This window comes from Anguilla rostrata, chromosome 19 (assembly GCF_018555375.3).
Source record: "Anguilla rostrata isolate EN2019 chromosome 19, ASM1855537v3, whole genome shotgun sequence".
In the NCBI taxonomy this organism is placed as follows: domain Eukaryota; kingdom Metazoa; phylum Chordata; class Actinopteri; order Anguilliformes; family Anguillidae; genus Anguilla; species Anguilla rostrata.
Window position 1 is genome coordinate 13,807,329 of NC_057951.1, and position 24,727 is coordinate 13,832,055.

A 24,727-nucleotide genomic window follows, 5' to 3' on the forward strand; every position below is an offset into this window, starting at 1 on the left:
AGCTGGAAATAGCATAAACGGACTCCATTTTACGTTCATTTACATTGGGACAGCGTACAAAGCCTGAAAGTATGTTCGGGAAGGGAAGAGCGATGGCAGACGTCACTGGACGAGGCCGAGAAGTGCTGATCAGCTCTTGTTGTAGGTAAGAAGGGCCGAAGTATGATTAGGTAACCAAAGCCCTGGGGGGGGGGGGGGTGGACGGTTGGTTCAGCAGGTGGTAAATGACTCCCTTAAGCTCTCCGTATTTTACAGGCTTCAGTTTGCAGGGGTCATAATTTTAGGAAGAGGCCCAAATTTTAAAGCACCAGCGCAAGAAAAAAAAAGGAACACTCCCTGCCCCCCCCACCAAAGAAAAAAGAAACGTTGTCTCACTGCTTGCTGGGGTACTCCCGTCTAATTTGACGCTTTCAAATTCGCTAGGAAAAAAAGACCTCATATGATTCCATTCTGCAAGGTCTACTTTACCTGCATATGAACAGGTAAAAACAAAATAAATAAATAAAAAACAACAAAAAAAAACAACTTTCCTGGCGGCCAACGTCTTGCTGGGGTCTGGGCCAGGAAAGCTGTTTTTGATTCATGGTAAATTGCTGGGTTTTGGCAGAGTGCAACACACGCACACGCACACACACACACACACACACACACACACGCACTCACACACATGCACGCACACACCCAACACACACGCACACACACACTCTCAGTACAAAGAAATTAATAAATATTATTTTATAGCATAGCCACATAGTCATAGAAGTCATATAATCTTATAATTACTCCCCTCCCAACAAAAGCAAGTAGTGTTTGGCTCCCCTCTCTCAGTACTCCATGTCCCACCCCCTGACACACAGCGCAGTCAGTCAGTCAGTCAGGCAGGCAGGCCGTCAGGCAGGCAGGCAGGCAGGCAGTGAACTGCGTTTGGAATGTGTTCTGATGGCTGTGCTCCAGTCTGCCTGAAACAGTGTTTCTGGCCCTTGTGTTTTAATTAGTGGGAAGTGGAGAGTGGGACAGTGGGGGGGGGAGTTCCCAAAAAAATGATAGAGGAATCTGGTAGGCATATGAATGGGTACCCAGGAGCCGACTTTGAGTTTTGGGTTTTCTCTCGTCAGGTAAGGGCGTGCGCAGTCAGACTCAGGTGTGCGTCCCACACCTGAGCAGGACCACGTCTCAGCAGAAGCTGAAGCACGGGGGCGTGTTCGCCCCATCCCGCCCTGTTCTGCTTCTCTCTCCAGCTGACTACGCCCCTCACCCCTTCAGTGTGTAGTGCTGTTCGTTTTTAATTGATCCCCGATGCTCAGAGAAAAAAAGCCATAAACACCAAAAAAAAAACATTGTTCTTGAAGAGTTACTTTTGGATTGTAGATGTCTTTAAAAACAAATGAAAACATGTTGATGGGGAATTAAACGAGTGAACGGAGGGTGGAAAGTGTGGTCAGCGGGTTGTCTTTGGTCTGTACGCGCTGCTAAAAACTAATTCAGCGTTTTACTTTACGGTTTTGGCTAATTGTGCGCCATTTTCTGCCCCGATTCAGTCTCAAAATGCTGTCTGACGCTGGGTGAAATATTGCCTGTACAATAAACAGCCCCGATGCCTTAATGCCGAGACTGCCCCTCCTAGTATCAGGGCGTGGGATTTGCTTGTTTGCCACTGCGGGGATGGGTACCTGGTCTGTTTTGTCGAGCACGGTCCCAAAATGTAAGGGAGGATATTAAATGAGTTTCCTCCAGTGTGTGAACTCACACAGGTGTACTTCTCTTCCTTTCACACTTAGACTCACTGTTTTTTCTTTCTTTCTTTCTTTCTTTCTCTGCAGTGGTCTTATTCACCACCCAGAAGGAGCTGAGTTTCTCTGCAGACGTTCGCGCTGGTGAGTCACTGATCGGTGTGACCGATGGACGTGCGGACAGACAGACGTCCGCGAGCTTCCTGGGAATGCCTGTGTGGGAACGTTCTGTACGCGACACCCGTGAGAACGTTCCCGTCTACGCCCTGCCACTCTCAGGGTCACAAAGAGCGGTTAGGTCGCCCTGATGAGATATTGTTGCGGGATATTGGAATGATATTCATGTGGCTGCCTGCACATCTGCAAGACCGATGTCAGGCTTCAGGGGGAAAGAAGTGAAAAACCTCAAAATCTCAATCTGTGGGATTTTTTTTAAAGAAGGACGTATAAAATGGGGAACAGGTAGTCGTCAGTAAAACCGTGGTTTGGTGAATGGTGAAGAAACAGCTTGGTGAAGCTGACGGGGGAACCAGCTGAGCTCACATTTTGATGTCTGGTCAGATCCAGACGGCAGAGTGAGCTGGAGCGTGATCTGGGCTTGTGCCAGGCATTCCTCGTAATTAGCCGCGGTGCTTGAGAGCGTTCTGAGATGGCTGAGAGCGTTCTGAGATGGCTGATAGTAAAACGCTCCACGTCTTTTACAGTGTGTGCGAGGCGGGGAGCCGTGGGAGATCGTGCCAAAGACAGAAATCTTTGCTGCCGTTTCCTGGTTCCCGTTGATTAAATACCCACACCCCATTGCACACGGGCAATATCGCAAGGCGACGGTGCTGTGAAGCAGTGCATTGTGGGCCATTAAGTCCTCCGCTGTGAACTGTCAGACAGTAAAGTAACCTCTGTGTCTGTTTTCTGAGGCTGTAGTTGCTGTTGTTAATGGGTCTTAGTTTAATACTCATTAGATTTGCTGCTCTTTGCATAATTGTTAAATTTTCTATCGGCCAGTTAAGTTGTAAGCTGGGTTTGGAGTTCCAGCATTTCATGCCTCTCTTGGGACTAAACTTTCCTCTCAGTGGGGAATTTCTGCTCTCCTGATCTGTGCACGTGTGTTTGTGCTGTAGGTCTCGCTGGGTAAGAGCATCTGCTACAAGGCAGTAAAATACAGCAAAAAATAAAAAAAGAAGCTATTTCTTGTATCATCAGAAAGGATGGTTGATTTGGGCCATGCTATAGCACATTGCGTGCAAGTGTGGAGCTGGCCCAGGTAACAGTGACAGGACAGCTTGTTCAGGGGGTACCTCAGAATTAGGGGTACCTCAGAATCAGTGGAAGCACAAGATCAGGGGCGGCACTGAGAGTGCACAGCCTGCGGGACCCGGTCCCGCTGCTCTACAGCACTCCCTTACTCCCTTATTAAAAGCCGAAATGTCTCCCCCCCAGGGGGGTGTGAAGCCTCAAACAGATGTGCTCAAATCACAGCTTTATGTCAGGAAGCAGGTAAAACTACAGAACACCTCCTAACACCCAGTTCTCACACACATTAACTGCACGGTTCATAAGCTTAGAAAACTCAGTTTCTTGCTGTAGAGTATATTCTTCTTCTCCTGAGGTCTTTTGGGATACGTATTTCCCAATGAGACTTTCCTTCCAGCCCCCCCACCCCCCGGGGGGTCTAATCTCTCCTTAAACGTGCAAGTTACGCGCTACCTCGCTCAAGTATTCCCCCCTTTTTAAAAAAAGAAAGAAAAAAATTAAGCGCACCGAAAAGCCGGTTGAAGGAGCGCAGATTGTTCCACAGGTGATGACCACTCTGAGCACGTATAAACACACCTCCCTGCCCTCTCACTCTCTACACAGTGCACTCTGTGACTGTGTACATGGAGAAACATCACAGGGATACTCAGTGTTCAGCAGGATAAAACATTCTGTGCTGTGATGTTACAGCGTTACATGTCCTGTTATGTTCTTACACGTCCTGTTACACGGTTGCATAATTTGAACAAAAATGTTTTGAGTAGAATCGCCTTCAAAGATGTCTATGACTAAAACAACTTCGGTAAGATTTTTAAAATCAATTTTCAGTGATGAAAACATAGTATAAAGAACATTTTAAAATGAAATAATAATGATTTTACAATCATTATTATTTCCTGATTTCCCAAAGAAGTAAAGTTTATAAAATTGTCATATTTTTATGGACATTAAATTCATACTTCAGAGTATCAGAAAACTAATGACAACTAATATCACTTCAGCTGTTCGCAATTGTGAGATCATCCGGAAAACTGAAAGGAAAAACACTTACTTGCTGATGAAGAGCCTTCTCAGGTTGCTTTCCTCTTCCTCTTTTAGATTACAATCCACTGGGGATTTCTCACAAAACTAGACACAAAATAATAAAAAAAGAAGCTCTTTCTTCTTATTTTTTTTTTAACACTTAGTAGTGTCAGCGGCCGATATTACTGCAAGCTCTCAAGAGGGAGAACACGCGCTCTGCTTGACCAACTGAAAAGGACAGAGAGCCGCACGGGAGGCTGGAAAGGCACAAGTGCAGCTGCTGTTGCGTCCGGAGGGTTTTGTCTAGAGCTGCCGATGCTCGTCTGCTCGGTCGCAGAAGAAAGTTGCCTTTTCAAAATATATACAAGCCTGAACCCTGCTGCTGACATCATCGCTCAGTCGTCACAACCCGCCGCGTGGTAATAGAAGACATGCTGCATATGTAATTAGACGCACTTACTCACTCCAAACACGCGCGCGCGCATACACACACACAGAGCGCGCTCACACACACAGACACACACACACAGTGCATGCTCACACACAGACACACACACCCAGTGCGCACTCACACACACAGACACACACACAGTGTGCGCTCACACACACACAGCACGCTCACACACACACAGACACACACACAGTGCGCGCTCACACACACACACACACACACACAGTGTGCGCTCACACACACAGACACACACACAGTGCGCGCTCACACACACACCACACATCCCACACCAACACAACAGTGCGCACCACACAGACACACACACAGCTGCGCCACACAACACAGCCCACACACACCAGACACACACACAGTGCGCCCACACACACCACCCACACACACACAGACACACACACAGTGCGCGCTCACACACACACAGACACACACAGTGCGCGCTCACACACACACAGACACACACACACAGCGTGCTCACACACACACACAGACACACACACACACAGCGTGCTCACACACACACACAGACACACACACACAGGTCATTAGGATGTCATTTTTACAGGAGGATATATTGTGCCCATGGGGATGGTTTCAGATCCCACCTTTGAAACCAGAAAATCACATGTTGTTCACTGGTTGTGGGTTCAGAAGCTGAGGTGTGTGTGTGTGTGTGTATATATGTCGGAGACAAGATGAGAAGAGTTTGTTCACAAGTTACCATGTTCTAAGAAAGGCTAACCAGCGCAATTAGACGCATGATTAAATCCTTTACACGCTCGCAATGATGCATTAAATACATTAAAAAAACATAATTATATTATGAGTGAAACTAAAGGACCACATGTACATATTCTCACTATAATAAGCTTGCACATATTTTTGTTGGAGATTGTCAGCCCTCAATCAAAAAACCCATGAGAGAGTCTGCAAAAACAAGTCTACATTTACTCTTTTATTTAGTCTCGATACCTGAAATATCACTTGTTAAATTATGACTACCTCCCCCCCATACACACACACACGCGCGCGCACACACACACATGCACACACACACTCACTGAGACACACACACACATAGTTTTCTCTTGTGGCAGGCCTGGAGCGCTAGGGAGTTCCAAAACCCAGGTCGGTGTTTTTTTCTTCCTCCTTGAACCCGGCTGTATTTGCATATTGTTCCTCCCGGCGTTGCTCATGACTGAGCTTACGCTGGTTTCCACTCGTGTGTCGTCTGGTTCTGGGGCTCTTCTCTATGTTTAGCCGCGGCGCGGCGGTAAGCTGCGGGCTACCGGCTGGCGTTGGCCAGGAGAGCGGCGGCCGCCCGCTCGTTCTGCCGTCTCTCCCACGCATTGCTCACTCTCCTCCCCCCCGGCCAGCGAGCGGTGCGCGCGGGCGGGCGGGCCGGCCGGCCGCAGAGATCCCGTTTCGGTCTCCGCGAGCGTGTCATAAACGTTCCGCCACCGCCGCCGCCGGCGGCCCTCGGGCCGCGTGGCGAAATCGCGCGCGGGGTTTACGGGGTTCCGGGGTTTGAGCGTGACTGCACCGCCGGGGCCCTGTGTGCTTCAGCTCGGAGTCACACTGTGACTCAGCGACTCTGTGTCAAAGATAGTGGACTTAATCCTAAAATAAAGAACAACAACTAAAAAAAACAAAATATAACATTTATGGCGCAGTGTGACCTCAGCCCAGTGTTACGCAAGTTAACTGTTCTAAATGAAGGCTGGCTTCTTGTTTTGAATTGTGACTTCCCACATGAAAGCGATTTAGACCTTGTTAGCCTATCTGAGCCTGGAAGGGCTATCTCTCTGCATGCACACACACACACTCTCTCACATACACACATTCAGTATTCAGTATTTTTGAGAGAATCATATTAAAGATTTTTTAATATGACTTTTGAGAGTCATATTAAAAATAAAAACTTGAAATTACTTGACTGATCAGTGTTCACCCTGTTTGTATTAATAATCTTATACAAACAGAGTGAACACTGATCAGTCATGTAATTTCAAGTTTTTATTTTTAATTTAAAAAAATGACTCTGATGACATCAAAATTTTTTATTTGATTTTTGCCAATATGGAGAATTCCCTTGTAGAGATATGTTAATGACTGAATTTAAGGCACTTCGATTTTTTTTTATTTTACACTGTGAAAAATGATCGAGCCAATATTGTGTATATGTGTGTGAAAATATATATTTTTTATATGGAAGTGATGGCCACCTGCACTTCAGGAGGACCCATGGCATGTTTGCACTGCGATGATGTCACAGTCTAGGGGGGCCGTCTTATAAGAGGCAACATTCCGCCATTTAACACAAGGGAGGTCTGTCCCGCTAGCTACCACACACACACACACACACACACACACACACACACGCCCCTGTGTGGATTACACCTGGAGCCTGTGATCTGGAATCAGTAGGCCTCTCTCACTAGCCCACGTAACCCAGCCCCCCCCCCCCTGCTGTCCTGGACCGTTTCCCTCCGGCTCCCCCTACAGGTCAGGGGTGGCAGTGCACTACCAGCGGAGGCTGGGTGTGAAAGTGCAGCCACTCCAAGTGCGCTGAAGTGCGCTTTTTTCCATCGCCCTCCAAACCGTCTTTTTAGGTGAGAGATTCTGTGTGGAAAATGTCTAAAAGGAAAAAAGCAACAACAACGACAGCAGCCCTCTTTACACAATTACTGGAGCGGGCTGGATGGGGCTTTCCGTTGAAGTGTCTAAATGCTGTGTTCCCTGAGTCCACTTGGTGTCAGCTGTCGCTGGCACACTCCCCCCTTCTCCTCCCTCTCTCCACCTTTCTCTCTCAGCCTTTTTTCCCCTTCTCCTTTTGTCCGTAAGACGTGCCATCCCTTCCCGTCTTCGGCTAGGTTTAAAAATAAAGTCTTATTTAAGGATCACAAGTGTGGAGGTGCTCCTCATGCCAATCACCCTACCAGAAACACTCTTTGAAGATGTGATTCCCCCCCAATTAGGATAGAGATGGTAGCAGGTGGATCTCTCTCTCCCTCTGTCTCTTTCTGTCTTGCTCTCTCTTTCTTTCTCACTCTCTCAATTCAATTTCAGTTTGCTTTATTGGCAGGATAGCTACAGTCATATTGCCAAAGCAACTCACATAATACACAGAAACAAACATGGAAACAACATGCAAGTATGAAGTATGACCCACAACACTATAATAATAATAAGAGTAATAATAATAATAATAATCTTCACATAGTGTATAAAAACCTCTCTCTCCTCATCCCTCTGTCATTAGACCTGCCTTGTTTCAGCTGTTTCTGGCCCAACCAAGACAGAAACCCAGAAACATGTGAGGTGCCTGTTGACCTCTGTTTCTCTGGATTTGGGGGAGGGGGTGCTGAGGGGGGGAGGTGCTCCTACAGGACCACCTAGCATCACCTTTTATTTTCTGAAGCCACAGGGCAGCTCACTGCAGGAGATGCACGTTGTGTCAACTCCCTCAGTGATGTTTAACGCTCCCTTCCTGTTTCCTCACACCAGATTTATGCCTCTGTTTCAGTGGCTGTTATTGCCTCCAATTCCCATGATGCATCAGTGCTGGAAGGGATCGTTTTTGTGCTGTGTCTGCAGGCGCATGCATTTTGGTACCTATGCGATGTGTATTACATTTGTAACATCAGAATACCATTGCAGCACTTTAACATGCTTGTATCATCTCATAGCAGACATTCTATAGTATTCTATGAATATATATTCAGATTTTTTAATATTTGTTTTGTCATGTAGGTCAGCTCAGTAACTTATCTGCAGTGTTGACACGTCAGAACAGTGTGTTCGGTGTGTTTAGACTCTACGGGGGTTGCTCAGCCAATCAGATGCGTCCTTGCTCTTTGGAAGCGTGTCATGGGATCTGTAATGGCCTCAGTAAGTCAGGACCTCGGTTTAAAAAGGTCTTATCCCAGCAGCGGCACCGTGGCCCTTATCACTGCGCTTGAAGTGCTGGATTTTTATGTGGTCCCGAGGGAACACTGCCCCCTGCTGGCCCTCCAGTTACCTCCTCCGGCAGTAAATTGGTCTTCCCGGGGGGCCTTCCATGCAGTGAGTCTCCTGATCTTCTTCTGTGGTTTTAAAAGTAGTTAAGGACCCAGGGCTTTATGGGTAACGGCCATCCATCTGTTTCATTGCGTTCTGCCTGTTGGGGGAGGGGTTGGGGGTTGGGGGGGGTCAGGATGATTCCAAGGTCCCTGTCTCACAGGGGCTCTCGACAAATAGTGCGGTAATTGTGCAGTAATGGGGTGGTGGGGCCCAATGTGAGGCCTTTTCATGGGGCCCAGATTCCCTGGCAGTGCCCCCTGATTGTAATACAGCCCCTGGACGCCCTTACGCAGTGCAGGTGCCGGAAGCGCGGAGGTGGGTCGACGTTCCCTTGCTCACTGGGCTGCTGATGTAACGTGCGTAGTGTAAGCGTGCACACTGCTCTGGGTGAGGAGACTCATCTCGCTGTTTTTCACACAGTCCTTTCTTCTCACACGGGATTAGTCACAAATCAAGCTGATATGAATATACACATTCCAAGCACTGGGATTTAATTAAATGCCTGCTCATTGGCTGTCACTTCTTATTACTGTTATTGTAGAGCATGTAATATGCACTGTAAAAAAAGGGAAAATGGGACAAATTCATAGAGATTTTTTTTACAGTACAATTAAATATGCAGAGTGTATTAATGAAAATGGACTGCTGAAATTAAATACCCAGTAATAAGGTAGCCGCACAAAATCAAAACAAGAAGTACAAAATTGCACAATTAGAAATATTTCACATTATTCATCAAAGCTTTTTTATAAAAGACTAAGCGAAGCTTTGTGAGGCTTTATCACAAGAGAAAATGCAGATTCCTCTGGGACAACACCGGCAGAACATTTGCCGTAAAAGCCATTCCTGTTTTGATAATGCAATACATATTCAATAACCTGCTTTGAACCGCATGACACATTCGGGAAGAAAGACGTTGGCAAGAAAGAATGTTTTTGAACGCGTAGCATTTTCACGGGGGGGGTGATTATTAACTTGGCCGCCTGAAGCACCAGGAGCCCAGGCAGTGGGTGACGGTGACATTTATTCCGAAATGTCACCGGTTCCTTTCTTCCGTACCTGTAAGGAGGAGGTCTTCGCCGGACGTCACATAACGCGGTGGGGCACGTCCGTGTCACACATTGTGAACAAACTGAGCCGGCGTGTTACAGCAATGGCGCTGAACTTCAGGGTCCCACAATGCCGTGCGTGTTCGCCATTCTGTGACTGCCATACCTGAGCCAGCTTGCACGTACGATGGACACAAACATTTCTGTGCGCGCGCCGATTGTTATTGTGCAGGTTGTTGTGTGTTCTTGGCTATGAGCAGCTGTTACAGAATGAGAATTGTACCTTATCGAACCTGTGTTTTGCTCCCGTTGTTCCAATCACTTTGACATGCCGTTTTGTACGCTGCTTTGGATAAAAGCGTCTGCTAAATAAATGTTATGTAATGATTGTCCTAGTAACCATGCCGACTACTTTTTTTTTTTGCTGTTTCACAATGGTTATTCACAAATGGGCTGTACAGTAGCTCAGGAGAATCTGTATCAGGGGAAATGCTTTATTGCTAGCGTGGCCTCTGAGCCCTGTGAGCGGACGCAGAAGCTATCCTGTCACTTGGACGAATGTTCGTTTCCTGATGTTTTACAACCCATTTCCAGGAGCCTGTTCCCCTCGACTCAAAAAAAGCCCTGTGATCCTCTCCTGTCAAACCTCACGTTTTATCCAATACAGACTTTGCTTGAGAAATGGCCCCTGGGTACAGAATGGACATTACCAGTGGAGTAGATTTTTACTGGTACTATGACTGCAGTGTGGGGTGCCCCCCCCACAAACACAGGGAGGGAGATCGCTGGCTGCAGGAGGTCCCACGCTGTGTAAACTCCCTCAGTGATGTTTAAGACTCCCTTCCTGTTTCCTTACCCCAGATGTATGCCTCTGTTTCAGTGGCTGTTATTGCCTTCAATTCCCATGATGCACCAGCACCGGAGGGGATCCATAGATACCAGGTAGATCACTATTGAGTCCAAGACTAGGATCTAAGAGGAGTGTGAAAAGTGAACCTCTGAATAGAGTGGGGCTCACACACACACACGCACACACGCACACACGCACACACGCACACACACACACACACACACGCACACACGCACACACACACACACGCAAGTCCCTGTTTATGTTCCGCACTCTCTGATACGTCAGGTTAATTATGGATCCACATCCACATATTGGCGTTAGCAGTGTTAGCATTGTGTGTGTGTGTGTGTGTGTGTGTGTGTGAGAGCCCCGTTCACTGGGAACCTCGGAATGATAAAACTCATCAGCCATCGTACCGCTAGTAACGTTCAGCATCAGCAGGGACGGCTTGACAGACACAGCCTATTAGCACTTTGTTCTGGACAGCGAGGTGAGGGAGGGAGGGAGAGAGGGGGGGAGGCGAGGGGGTGGGGGGCTAGTACCTCATTTTCCTCCTCCTTTCTGACGCCTTCCTCCACAGGGGAGTCCCCTTTCGGGCCGTCCCGTCCCAGAATGCCACGGGCCGGGGGATAAAGGGGTGTGAGTTACGCCCGCTGGCTTTTCCCTAATCTCCAAGGACACCTCTGCAGATGGAAACTACTGCTGGGACTAAACGCTGCAACACGAGAGCCTTTTTTTTCTCCCATTTTTTATATTTGAGCATAAATGTTTTCAGCTAATGCAAGGACTTCTAAAGAGAGAGAGAGAGAGTTAGCACTGGCCTGAGCTGACAACTGCATATGTTTTGGAATGGGTTTTTAATGACACCAGTGTTGAAAACCTAGTGCTTCTGTGATGTTACCCAGAGAGCGAAAATTGCATTTATTTAATTTGTGGAAAGTCAGTTGAATGTGATACGTATTGGGTTTATTAGCAGAAAAATCTTACAGAGTCACAAAAATGGGAAAGTTTAATGTTTGTTTTTGCCATATTGTGGTAGGCATTCTGTACATAAAGGTAAATAATCTATCCTGATTTGGCACAGGTTTTATCACCCTTTAGTTTTTATTTTTTGTTTGTGTTTTTCTCTCTGCAGTTTGACCACTTGTAATGTGGGCAGTGCACTAGTTTCTGTCGTATTAAGGGGCTAATCCCTTGGCCTAGACAAAGTTTATTGGATAATGCCATAATAACACAGTACACACACATACCAGAACTGAGGGACACCACAGAGACATGGCTAACCACCCCCACCCCACCCGCTGCCCTCACCCATTCCACACATCTGTGCCAGAGCGAGCGGGCGCGTGTATCTGTGCAGCCAGTGGTGCGGTCGCTGTTTCACACGTTGGAAATTTCGTGGTGTTTTTTATACGGTCTGGCGCCCCACCCGTGGTCCAGAGTGCCCCCGCGTCGCTGTGCTGTCCTGCTGCCTGTCTGCCAAATGCCCCGCATGTACACCGAATGCCCCAGACGTACGGCAAATGCCCCGCATGTACACCGAATGCCCCAGACGTACGGCAAATGCCCCACATGTACACCGAATGCCCCACATGTACACTAAATGCCCCGCACTCCTGCCAAATGCCCCACACACACAGTAAATGCCCCGCACATCTGCCGAATGCCCCCGCATAAACACAATATGCCCCGAACATCTGCTCTTTTCAGATCGACTGCCCGTAGTTCAGCAAACAAACAAAATAATAATCACGCTCAGATTATTTTGTAGATCATTTGAGGAATGATCTGCGTTATTGGGCTGACCAGACGTCCTCTTTTTTCCAGAAGTGTCCTCTTTCTGGGAATGAAAATATCCCTCTGGGTGGGATTTCCAAATTCCTAAACATTTCCGGGATTAGCGGTGTGCTCTTTCCATGGGCCGCGTATAAATAAACAAATAGGCTGATATTATGCTCATGATCCCCACCCACCCCTGTCCTCTTTCATGAAAAGCCAAAATATGGTCACCCCAGACATTATAGATATTCAGCCATCAACTGTGGTGGAGTGTACACAAGTCCAGTGAATTCTGGATGGCTTCGCTTAGCAAACTGTACCAGAATGTTCCAAAAACACGCTACAGAAATGTACCCAGAAAGACAGGTGTTTAAAACTGCTGAAAACATACAGAGCATCTGTAGAATACAGTTATGATAAAGTTGAGGAAAGCTGGCTTGCCTGTGCTCTCATTAACTCTTGGCTGTTGGTCAGTTTTGGGTGGCAGTTGTGGAAAGGGTAGGGGGTGGGGGGCGGGGGGGTGGTGAGGTGGGATTGATGGGCGCGAGTTGTCGTGACGACACCGACATCTGCCAGGTGTTTTTTTCCACTTCACAAAACGGCGTGAATGTGAGCCTCAAATGCCGGGGTTCGAAGAGGGCACCCCTTAAACCCCCGTTTAGTCGATCGGTAACAGAGCATACCCATTCTGTGGAAGCAGGTCACTTTTAGCCAAATTTTAAATTAAAAAATAAATAAATACATTTCTATTTAAAAAGTACACTTCCTGTGCATTACCTAATTCTTGCTTGGGGTTACTAAAGCAGTGAGTCTGCTGCAGCTCATTTATTTTAACCTGAGAGTGGTTGTTTTCAGCTGATTTGATGGGTAATGATCGGTGGTAATAAACGGGGTCTGCTCCTCTAACGGAGCAGAGTGGGGTGGGTTTTATATTAGGAATGGCAGCCCGCAGTAGACAGTAGGCTTAGGGGGTCTTGCTGGGACAGTTACATATTGTTACAGTGAGACCGGAGCCAGTTGGAGAGCCGGTATGAAGCTTAATTATTACTGTACTGCAGCCCTCTGGAGGAGCGTTGCGGTGGGGTAAAATAAGCTTTTTTTTCACCGTAACAAAATACAGTAAGGAAAAAACGGAGGGTAGCACAGTGGAGTGTTTGTGCTGGGAAATGGCCGCTTCTCTCCCCCTCCTAAACCGCTCCGGTCTCCATGAATCGAAAGGGGGCCTGACGGCCTGCCATCCCCCCCCCCTCAAAAAAAGCTGCTCTCTGGTTTTGAGAAGACTGCCAGAGGGTCCCGGGGTCGTGACCCCTCCTCTGTCGTGAGGTCATGACCGCTGCTGTGTTCTCCTCCCCTCTGGTCGGCTGCGGGACGTCCACAGCAGAGACAGACGAGAGTTTAAAATAAAGATCCTTGACACCACGCTCGTTTCTCAGTGAGCGTAAATACAGCTGTGCCGAAAAGTGATTTAAAAAAACAATGATGTTAAACAACAGTACATTTTTTAATATGTCTGTTGGACCATTTAAAAAGAAGTGCCGAAAATGCATTGTACCGTGTACTGAAGCAGATTTTCATAAGGCTGTGATTGATTGTGTTGATTTAGTGATGTCATTTGACAGTTCCCTTTGGAATGACCTGTAACCATAACAACTGTTCTCACGGGTTTATCAGTTATATGTAATTTAACCATGGGGCACTGACAGATACAGGAACACCTTACAGAACAGTGCCATCCAGTTTTAAAAAAAAAAGGTCAATATTTCTAAATGTTTCTAACGTTTCTGAAGGAGATCCACCTATTTGACTTCAGACAGCTGACCCATTCTCTTGCTTCACCCGTTTCATTCCCCCCTTACTGCTGAGAGCAGCTTCTCTCCACCGTGTTGCAATTCCAGTAATCCAATGGAAAAAACAACACCTGTTAGAGATGAGATGATGGCACACTCTGTTCTGGGCTTATTGTGTACATCCCTGCTCTGTGATGACTCTGGGTCTCAGGATTGGAGTAATCTCACACCTACATTCTCAAATCATAAAACATCGTTTAAAAAATATACAGTGATGGAGTGTGTAACAGTGATGGAGTGTCTGACAGTTTTCTTAATGTGACTGCACAGCTGCAGAGGGTCGAGGAGAGAATAAACACACTCACCCTAAAGACATTTAACACATGGTTATTAATATCTGAGCTATTCCCTTTATACACCACCCAGGCAGCTGTGTCCAGTGAAGATGCTGAAAGCTGAAAGTTGTATCAGTGAATGTACTTGGTGAATGTCCAGGTGTCTAAAAAACAAGTTCTTAGTGATTTTGGGGCCTGGCCAGGTGGTTTGTTTGTTTTTGGGTTTTATTTTTTGGCAGGGAATGTGTGTGGGTACGGTACTCAGGACCCCTGAGTGTGGCGGTCTGCCATGGGCTCGCTGCTTTATGACTCTGCTTTACCTGGGGCCCGGGCTCTCTGGTTCGTTGGGGCCCAGGCCTCTTGCCGGGCGGCCTCTCTGCTTACGTGGCCCCGGGACCTCTCTGCTTACGTTGGGGCCCGGCCTCTCTGCTTACGTGGGGCCCCGGGCCTCTCTGCTTACGTGGGGGGCTTCTGCTTTCTTGGGCCCCAGGCCTCTCTGCGTTAATGGGGCCCCAGGGCCTCTCTGCTTTACACTGGGGCCCCAGGGCCTCTCTGCTTTACGTTGGGGCCCCAGGGCCTCTCTGCTTTACGTTGGGGCCCCAGGGCCTCTCTGCTTTACGTTGGGGCCTCAGGGCCTCTCTGCGTTACGTTGGGGCTCCAGGGCCTCTCTGCTTTACACTGGGGCCCCAGGGCCTCTCTGCTTTACGTTGGGGCCCCAGGGCCTCTCTGCGTTACGTTGGGGCCCCGGGACCTCTGACTGCAGCTCTCTGCTTTATGCTGGGGGCCCCAGGGCTCAGGCACCGGAGGGCCACAGTCTGGGTTTCCTGACCACAAGCAGCCCGGAGTCTGGTCTCTCCACTCACCCGGCTCACCTCAAGACACGGGGGCAGGGTGCCAGCTGGCCCGGGACGAAGCCCCACACAGACTGCGCCAGTGCCAGCTTCTCTCCTGCACCCAGACCTCAGCCATTACCATAAGCTGCACCCACACCGCCAATACACACACAACATAACTCACAGTCTGGCGCTTTCTTCCTGCCGTTACTGCTTCTTCTTCTTTAACTGCTCTCTGCGCCCTTCTGCCAGTCTAGCCGGGTAAAGATAGCTCAGTGGCGAACATGTGTGTGTGTGAGCATGTCTGCTTACTGCATGCGGTCGTACTGTCTATGTTTTGGGGGGACTCTGTTTGCTATAGCGGGATCAGCCATGGTAAATCCCTTCGGTGGCTCTCCCCTGTGTTTTGTTGTCGCGGCGACGGCGGCGATGATGTCATTTCTCTGTCTGTGGGGAGCCTGTCCCGGGCGGCCCGGAGCCCCAGACGGCCGGGGTGGCGCGCCCGGGTCGGGGCGATAGGCATCGCCTCCCCGCGGCGGGACCCGCGCTTGTGTGGGTGAGAAAGTCACAGCGCTGGAAGAGGGCCCAAAAACGAGAAGGAGGGGCGGCGGGGCGGAGGGGCGGAGGAGAGGAGGGGGGGTTGTCTACTTGAGTAATTGCGGGGGAAAGGCGGCGCTCACAGCCTCCACAGTGTGCTCTTGTGCGATGCCGCCGCTCGCCCGGGCTGTTTGTGCTCCCGCGGTGGGCCCTTGTTTCTCAGGCCCTTCTGACCCGCATGCTGCCATCTGCACAGCTTTTCTCCTTGTCCTTTTTCCCATGATACGCTGTCATGATACGCCATAATATTTTTCTCTAACTTTTTTTCAAAAATACATATGTTCTGTGGGTCACAGACGGTTAGATGCGATGCATGTCTGTGGATATTTTAAAAATGGCCTTAAACACTAATGATTTTTTATTTTTTTTTTTAAGAAAAAAAAGTGGTACATGTTGGCACCTCCGGGCTGACGCGGTGTGAGTTTATGCGTTTGACAGCCAGCGCTATGAATAGCAGCGGTTTGGGGGTTGGGCGGGGGGCGGGGTGGGGTTTTGGGGGGTGGATTTCTGATCTGTGTTGTAGGCGCAGCGTCTGTGGCGACTAAGAGAAACCCGCAGAATTCGGCTGTTATGATACGAGGGCAGAGAAAAAGCCCTCCGAGCCGCGTGTCGGGGAGCAGATTCCACTGCTGTTGTTCCCAGAGTAACTGCTGCCAGTCAGAGGGTGGGGGGGGGGGGCAGGTTTGGTGCGGCTGTGGCTGGTGGCTGGGCCCAAACCATTCCCCTATTTGGGAGGTACAATACAAATTTGAGCAGCTGCTTGGAAGGGGGTGGGGGTGTTTATGCTGTGATTATGATCACGATTATGATTATGATTAGTGTCCCTCCTGCCCCCACCACAGCACTGAGCTTGTATGCTGTAGGGTTACTGTGTGTACAGTATTCACCGCTAGTATCAGCTGCGGCCGGGAGGAGCATCAGCTCTGCTGACGGCCTCAGCCTGTGAGTATGAGCGTACATAGTGCTGTGAGGATGAGCGTACATAGTGCTGTGAGTATGAGCGTACATAGTGCTGTGAGGATGAGCGTACATAGTGCTGTGAGTATGAGCGTACATAGTGCTGTGAGTATGAGCGTACGTAGTGCTGTGAGTATGAGCGTACGTAGTGCTGTGAGTATGAGCGTACATAGTGCTGTGAGTATGAGCGTACATAGTGCTGTGAGTATGAGCGTACGTAGTGCTGTGAGTATGAGCGTACAGAGTGCTGTGAGTATGAGCGTACATAGTGCTGTGAGTATGAGCGTACATAGTGCTGTGAGTATGAGCGTACATAGTGCTGTGAGTATGAGCGTACGTAGTGCTGTGAGTATGAGCGTACATAGTGCTGTGAGTATGAGCGTACATAGTGCTGTGTGGATGACTGCGGCCTAAATGAGGCCCGAATGTAAGCATCGCGCGGTGAACTGGGCGGCGCTAACGAAGCTAACTGCATTACCGCAGAGACGCCGAGTCAGAAAGAAACCGTGGTGCTGCCGGGAACAGCTCGAGAGCTGGGGGAACGGGGGGGGAGTTTGGGGGGGGGGGAAGTGACTGATTGGCTTCACTCGCTCTCCCGTTATGACCAACGGCCACAGTTGTAAGCCCAGATGAAAAGCTAAATCCCCTGGATGCCAGGCTGTGAGGATAAATGATCCCCCTGCCCACCCCCCCCTCCCAGGGACAACATTAGCGAGAGCCGCTCCAGTTTTTAAAAATGTATTTCATTTCAGTATTTTTTTTTCCACAGTGTGAGATTTGCTGGTGTTTGGTCTCCAGGCAGCGGGGGCCCAGATCTCTGGGGGGGGGGGGGGGGACTCCAGCTGTGTTAAATTGTGAGCAGAACCCCCGGAGAACAGAGGGGGCACAGACTGCGGTGACGAGAGCTTCTGTGCTAATGCCAGGCTGCGCGTCTACCCAGGCTCCTGTGCCATCGGCCGCGGTTCCCCTTCGCCGCGGTGTGAACCTGCGTCAGCTGCGTCGCCTGGGTTCCAGAGAGTGCGTCACGGCGGCCAATCGAATCCGCAAATCCGCGTGATGTCACAACGCCACAATCCCGTGAGGTCAGGGCTCCGGTACTACACCATGTAATACACCGTGACACCATTACACTGCTACACCATTACACACGGCAGGACAGGTTGCAGGTTGGAAACTCAGACCTGGTTCCTCTGGCCGTGTTCCTTCCTGCTTTCCTCAGCATTGCGCTGCTCTGACTCCTGAACGGCTCTCGCTCCGCCCTTAGCCTTCCCCTGAATGGAATTCCTGACCTCCCCGGAGCCGTAACCGATTGGACGCGGGGAGCAGAGCGTGACGCTCGCCGGGTCTGGCTCTCTCCTTGGCGTCGGCGGCGGTTCGCCGTTTCCCTGCGCGACTCCCATGATTCCCGCAGCCTGTTGCAGCTCCTCACCCGTCCCTTCGGGGGCCCTGTCGCGGGAGGGGCAGCCAAAGTTCCACACGCAACCGCGCAGCTCCCCGTCTTCCACGGTCCCTCATGCGTCCTCTCCTGCGTACCAGTGCATCATGGGATATCCTAAAAAAAATTTTTTTAACATTTATAACACGATTATAAACATATTGTTTGTTGCTTAGGAGACGCCCTCATCTGGAAGAGCTCTTGCTGTATTATGCTGGATATTTAATGCTGTGTGTGTTTTAGGGCACAGCTCAGCGCAGTGATTTCAGTATGAGTCCACATTTACAGACAGAATCAGGGGGAGATACCGTATATTCTGTCTATCTGTTCATAAGTATCGTTTATATTAAATTAACAGCGTGACATTTCCGAGCTGTAAAAAGGAATAGCAGAGTAGCTTGGTGGCTAATGTCTAACAAACGAATACGCAGTTTCCTTGTTATGGGTCTAATCAGTCTCAGCGGTTCGGTCTGCTGGGCGCAGCGGCTCGTTCGGTGGGGGCAGCTGCGCAGACGCAGAGACTGCTCGTTCGGTGGAGGCAGCTGCGCAGACGCAGAGGCTGCTCGTTCGGTGGGGGCAGCTGCGCAGACGCAGACGCAGAGGCTGCTCGTTCGGTGGAGGCAGCTGCGCAGACGCAGACGCAGAGACTGCTCGTTCGGTGGAGGCAGCTGCGCAGACGCAGACGCAGAGGCTGCTCGTTCGGTGGAGGCAGCTGCGCAGACGCAGACGCAGAGGCTGCTCCCGTCGGCCTTTATTTTGACGCCAGCCACACAGTGAAATTGGCGAGGGAGGAGGACGCAGCTGGGGCGACATAGCTCAGGAGGTAAGACCGATTGTCTGGCAGTCGGAGGGTTGCCGGTTCAAACCCCGCCTTGGGCGTGTCGAAGTGTCCTTGAGCAAGACACCTAACCCCTAACTGCTCTGGCGAATGAGAGGCATCAATTGTAAAGCGCTTTGGATAAAAGGATTCTGAGGAAATCAGGGTCTGGTTTTGTTACCGCTGCTGCCGCCTCGCGCCCCTGTCAAACTGATCTGCGCCCGCACCGCTGACCGACCGACGAGCCGCCGTGAGCGCTGGCCACCGCCGCGGCTCCGTTTCACTGCAGCCTCCGGAGCTGCCGCCGCTGGTGCTACAGGAGGAGCAGCGTCGTAAAACGGCTAACTCGCTAAGAAAAAGAGCCGTAAAATATAATCATCCTTTCTTTTTTTTTCTTTTTTTTGGGAAATGTTTCAGCTATTTTATGCTTTGGTCCCGGTTCAATTTCCTCTTCACCGTTTTGGCTCGATGCAGTGAAGTGAACAGTATAAAAGCAATAAAGCAATAAAGTTGAAAAGCATTTCACTGCCTTTTGAGATACTTTGGCCAGTGTTTTCAGGACTGAAAGGACTCTGTTTTTACAGACCATTTGCCAGGTAAAAGAACGTAAAGAACCATTTACAATTTCAAAACGATTAAAATGACACCCTTTTATGAACAATGCTGGATTCCTCGAAATGCATGTTGATCTTCATTGACATTGATTTGGTAGCTCCACAGCACTATACTCTAGGCACTCAGACAGATATATTTTGTTATGATACTATTGAGCAATGAGGCGAGGTTACCATGGTAACCCTCCCTCCCTGGAGATCACATGACTAATAAGACCCCGCCCCACAGGACTCCCATGGCCAGGCCAGTTGTGACCATAATTTGATCTCAAAAATTGATTTCATCAATAAAATATGTATTATAATAATTATTTATTTGCTCACCGAATGCATCTGCTTTCTGTGATCGTACATTATTTAAATCCAAATTTCACTTGTGATTTTTTTGTGAGGGGAGGATCTTAGAGAAGAAGTAACATATGCTGTATATTTTCTGAATGAATAATATAAATTCCTCACCATTTAGGGGATAAACCCATGTGCTGGTTACATCATAAAGAGCCAGTGCCACATAACTCACCGCCCAAATGAAATTTAAATCTGCCCAAAAAACAGCAGCGGGCCCACGGGAGTGAAAGACGGTATTTGTACGAAATTCACCTTCCTCTTAATGTCACGGCCAAAGAGTCAGTTACGCAATGAAAACATCGTGCATCTGATGAGGAAAGATAAGGATCGGGTACCATGTTAACGAGTTAACTTAATCAGGGTTACTTAATTAGGTCATGTGACCCCCCCCCCTTCCCCCCTCGACCAAAACTCAAGCGAAAACGAGCACCGGTTTCTTTTCATCGCTTCTTCGCTTCTGACATCTGTTCTAACAAAGCGTTCATTTCTGCAACGACCCTACGGCCATGTTGACTTTCTGCCTGGACCGCCCCCCCCTGCTGCCCCCCCCCCCTCTTATTTGCACAGTGGATAATTTGGAAAAAGACCATATAGAGCATATCGAGTTAGCGTGGCATAAGCTAGGTGTTTGTTTCGGGCCGAGGGGCTGCCCACCCAGACCCGCGCCATTGGCACTGGCACCTGGCAGCGGGACCTGACAGAATTTATTTTCACCCGAACGGAGAGATGTCAACTTTTCCACTTTTTTTTTTTTAAGCAAAGGAGGGAGGCAGCTGCTCAAAGCAAAAAAAAAAAACCCATAAAAAACAGATATCATTAAAGCTAATTGAAGGGCTGAAATTCATACATTGAAAATGAAATGAGAAGGACGTGCTATAGATGCAGTGAAGACATAGCGTGTGTGCCGTTGCTTTCAATGTTGGATCTTGTCTTTGTCCCAAACGGCATTCTTAAAAATAAATTTTTCCGGATGATGTAATGAACGTCGGATTGTTTGTGTAGGTTTTTGTGCGGTGCTTCCAAGAACATTTCAGTGTGTCTTCGTATTGTTTATTGTCCTAACGCAAGGCTTTCAAGGTCGGGGTTGTCAGGAGTGGACTTGCAACGTGAACTGCTTGAGTTTGGATACCGTGAGGCTAGACATCCTCACATCCACCGAAACTTTACGCAGAACACTGCCAAGTGCAAAGGGAAACAAGGTCCAAAAAATCAAAGATGTGAAAAAAATGTATGCTTTCAATATTGGCCTGCCACTGACCATGCATGAGTCATTGAAACTCATGACACAAACCTGGTCGTAAACTGAAGATGTTCCTCTGCGGTAGGGAAGGTCAAATTTCTGTCTTATTTTACTTATATAATTGTATTTTTTTTTGGCTTGGTTGGAGAGGGTGACGATCTCTTGACCACTTGTGTTGTCAAAGCTGTGATGTAAGCATTTGCATCAAAGAGGATATTATATATCTAGAATCTCCATTGCAATGTGGCATTGTGATGTCACAGACGCATAAGGATTATGGGAATGAAGCCCCACCCCTGACATGTGACAGTGATGGGTGAGAGCTGCAGTTTAATGAGGCTAGTTTAACGAGTTCCCCTTTATCGGTTCTGTAATTATAGGCAGGGGAGACAGACTAATCCCCAACAGATATGAAGCCAACTGAGGACATCCCCAACTGTAAACATTTGTCTGACAATAAACATATTTCATAAAGACTGTTCTGATTCAAAAGCAGCTGAAGAAAAAAAACTTTAAAAAAAAATGTATCCACCAAGAATAATTAACTTTGAAAAGATCCAAATTCCCTTTCATTTTAATAGCTGTATACATTTATGGAGTTAGGGTTAACTAACTACTCGGTGCAATGTCACGTTCGCTTAAAAGCTGCTTTGATCTGCCCTAGCTGATTCAGTAATGTCTTCCAGTCCTCTGGAAAAAGCTCAAGGTTAGCCTCTGCATTGGAAGTCAACTTACAGTAAGTGCTAATTACAGTACGTGCGAGAGTTTCACCACGCTCCCTTAGCACAGATTCCTGAAAAAAGAATAATACTGCAGCCATTAGGTCTCATCTGAAATTGCCTGTCATTAAAGAACAAAAAAAAAAAGAAAAATCATCCATCCTGCCCTTCTCCTCTTGTGAACGGTTCCAGCTATTTGAACAATATGCAGCAGATTTCCATCCTCTCTGTCTCTCCTGTACACACTTTGGGATGAGTTCAGCAAGCATTTGACACAGGTGATTGAAGGCCACGGGTGATTGCAGCACACAGGTGATTGAGGGACACAGGACTTTAAAGGACTCAGGTGATTGCAAGTCACAGGTGATTACACAGCACAGGTGATTGCGAGACACAGGTGAATGCAGGACACAGGTGAATGCAGGACACAGGCGATTGAAGGGCACCCAGGTGGTCCCAAGTTGTTGAACAGTCACACATATTTGGGCGTGTGCCATTCTGTTCAAACCCCTTTCCTGGTCCTTTCATTTTTCCTGATTGTGATTAGGACCCAGATTTATTTACAGAGTGGGCGGAGGACTATCCTGGCTGGATAACTCATTTAAGCCAGAGCTGCAGTACTTTTAAAACTGTGTCCTATCCCACTGGCATTATGCCTGTGAATGTGACTGTGAATGCAGACAAATGGTTTGGGTCTGGCAAAAATGAGTGCGTTGGTGTGTGCCTTGATTGAACCAACCCCTTTTTTTTGAGTTTAAACAAAGCTGAGCAGCAGACTCAGATTTGTCGGTCCCAGTGAAATTAAAAGGATCTGTGCATGTGACTGCATCTCCCTGACTGAAACGATTTTGGGATGGTTACAATTCTTTAAAAGAAATGAAATAGGTACTCTTTTAAATGGGGTGAAATCATTTCAAATCACAGAAATAGAGCCAATAAAATCAAAGACAGAGTTATCTCTGTCGACCAGCCTCTCGAAGGAACCCTGGTACAGGCTGCTAGGACAAAGAACCTGAGAAACATGACATTAATTTGATTAATAACAGTAATAATAATACTCTAAGGGAATTTAACGTTCTTTTCATAACACCAGGGCCAGTCCTGATTTGCCCTCTCTGTCACGAGGAGAATGCTGGCCTTGAAGACGGGGTCAGAGTCTGCAGGGCAAAAATCAACTGAATATCAAGCAGGAACAAATTATTCAGTGGCCATGAGCCTTCAGGGGTCCAGCTTCTCCACGCCTGGGCCAAAATAACCCACACCAGGTCCCCCCGGCCTCAGAGGGAGGGAGCAGAGAGAGGGGCTCTTGTGAAGAGAACCTCTGGTGCTTCTGGCCAAGTACACATGCATAAAACTTTCAGCATCATGCTTTTAAAAGTGGGGGTTGGGTGGAGAGCGGACCATCTTCTAAGTGCTAGCTTTTAATAACCACGGTGTCTGGCTCTTGTTCATGTGTTCATGGTTTATTCCAAGATGCTAAACACGTTTACAGAAAGGGTGGGCGGTGGTGGGGTGTGGGGTGCATGGACTAGGAAGACTCTCAGACTGTGGAGAAATAGGCAGTTTATTGAAACTGTTAAGTTCAGGTTTGTTTGAACAAAAACAACAACAACAAAAGTCCCGTCTCTTCCAAAACGATGGAGAATTTTATTTTATTTTTTGCTACATCACTGACACTTACACAAAATTACTTTCTGCTGTATTCTTTGGAAGCTTTCGCCATAGGATCCATAAAATGCAGAATTTCCAATAACCTGCTGTTTTATGTTATTCAGGAGGTAATTTTTATTAGTGCCGTGGCAAACTACTTTAAGGCGCTCTGCGTAATGGTCTTTTAGTGTCGGTGTACTAAAGAAATATCCTGCATTTGAGGTTGGCGAATGGACTACTGTACTTGCAGGCTCCAAAACTGCTTCTGAAAATGGCAGGCTTTCATTTCAGCAAGTCCTCCACACAGCACAGTTCTATTACAGCATACTTTGCAGTATTCAAGTTGCATTCAAATGGCCAAAGTGATTCTCTGAATGGGTCCTTTGGACCAGTGATTCTCAAACTCGGTCCTAGGGACCTTTGAATATGCTGGTTTTCATTCCAACTACAGTTGCAGTCCCAGAATTTTAACAAGCTTTTTAAAATTATTTAACACTTTTCGTTTGTGAGGGGTTATTTATTATCTTAAAGCACAGTGTGTAAGAAACAGCTATGCAAGCCATGACGATTAAAAGTCCCACATTCGCTTTGTGCTTATTCTGAGAAAACGGTTACATAAAAAGAGATTTTAAAATGTTTAACTGATCAAATTACAGACTGAGCTCAATCAATAGGCTCCTAATTAACGAAAGTGTGGACACCTGGCCACTGAAACTATTTGGTAGATAATGAAGAATTATCAAAGACAAAGCAAACGATAACGAGAAAAACCTGCACTGTGTTAAGAAATGTAAGTAAAAGCATTATGAAAGAACATTAAAAAAATGCGTTAAACAACGTTACGCAAGAGATTGCAAACAATATGACACATCGGGTGTAAAATTAGTTATCATTGTATAACATGTTTTAAGCTTCGTGCTGTTCTTTCCTTAATAGGCTAAACGTAGTTCAGACAAATGCTCAGGGATCAAAAAGATGCGTCCACACCTAAACTGTACAGAAAAGTAAAACTTGCGGCTTATTTTACAAAGGTTGACGGCTACGATTCAAAGTCATGTCCCGCAATAGGGCAGTGAAAAATAACGAAAATAAAATATGTTTGGCGCTGTATTTTCAAATTCTAAGCTCTACTTTTAACCGGTTTTCGCCATTTAGAACACAGAACATCCACATGCACTGCTACGT

General features: G+C 47.8%; 1 protein-coding gene and 1 long non-coding RNA gene across 2 annotated transcripts in view; one reads left to right on the forward strand and one right to left on the reverse strand.

Moving 5' to 3' along the window:
- LOC135245875 (parathyroid hormone-related protein-like) overlaps window positions 1–4,326 on the reverse strand; it is a 21,439-nt gene extending 17,113 nt beyond the window's left edge. The window contains exon 1 of the mRNA XM_064319228.1: window positions 4,033–4,326. The gene's annotated coding sequence lies outside the window, so the exon portion shown is untranslated. The remainder of the gene's footprint in view (window positions 1–4,032) is intronic.
- On the forward strand, window positions 1,759–2,638 carry LOC135245977 (uncharacterized). Its single transcript, XR_010327478.1, has 2 exons — window positions 1,759–1,874; window positions 2,435–2,638. It is a non-coding gene; the product is annotated as an uncharacterized LOC135245977 (long non-coding RNA).
- Window positions 4,327–24,727: the final 20,401 nt, after the last annotated feature.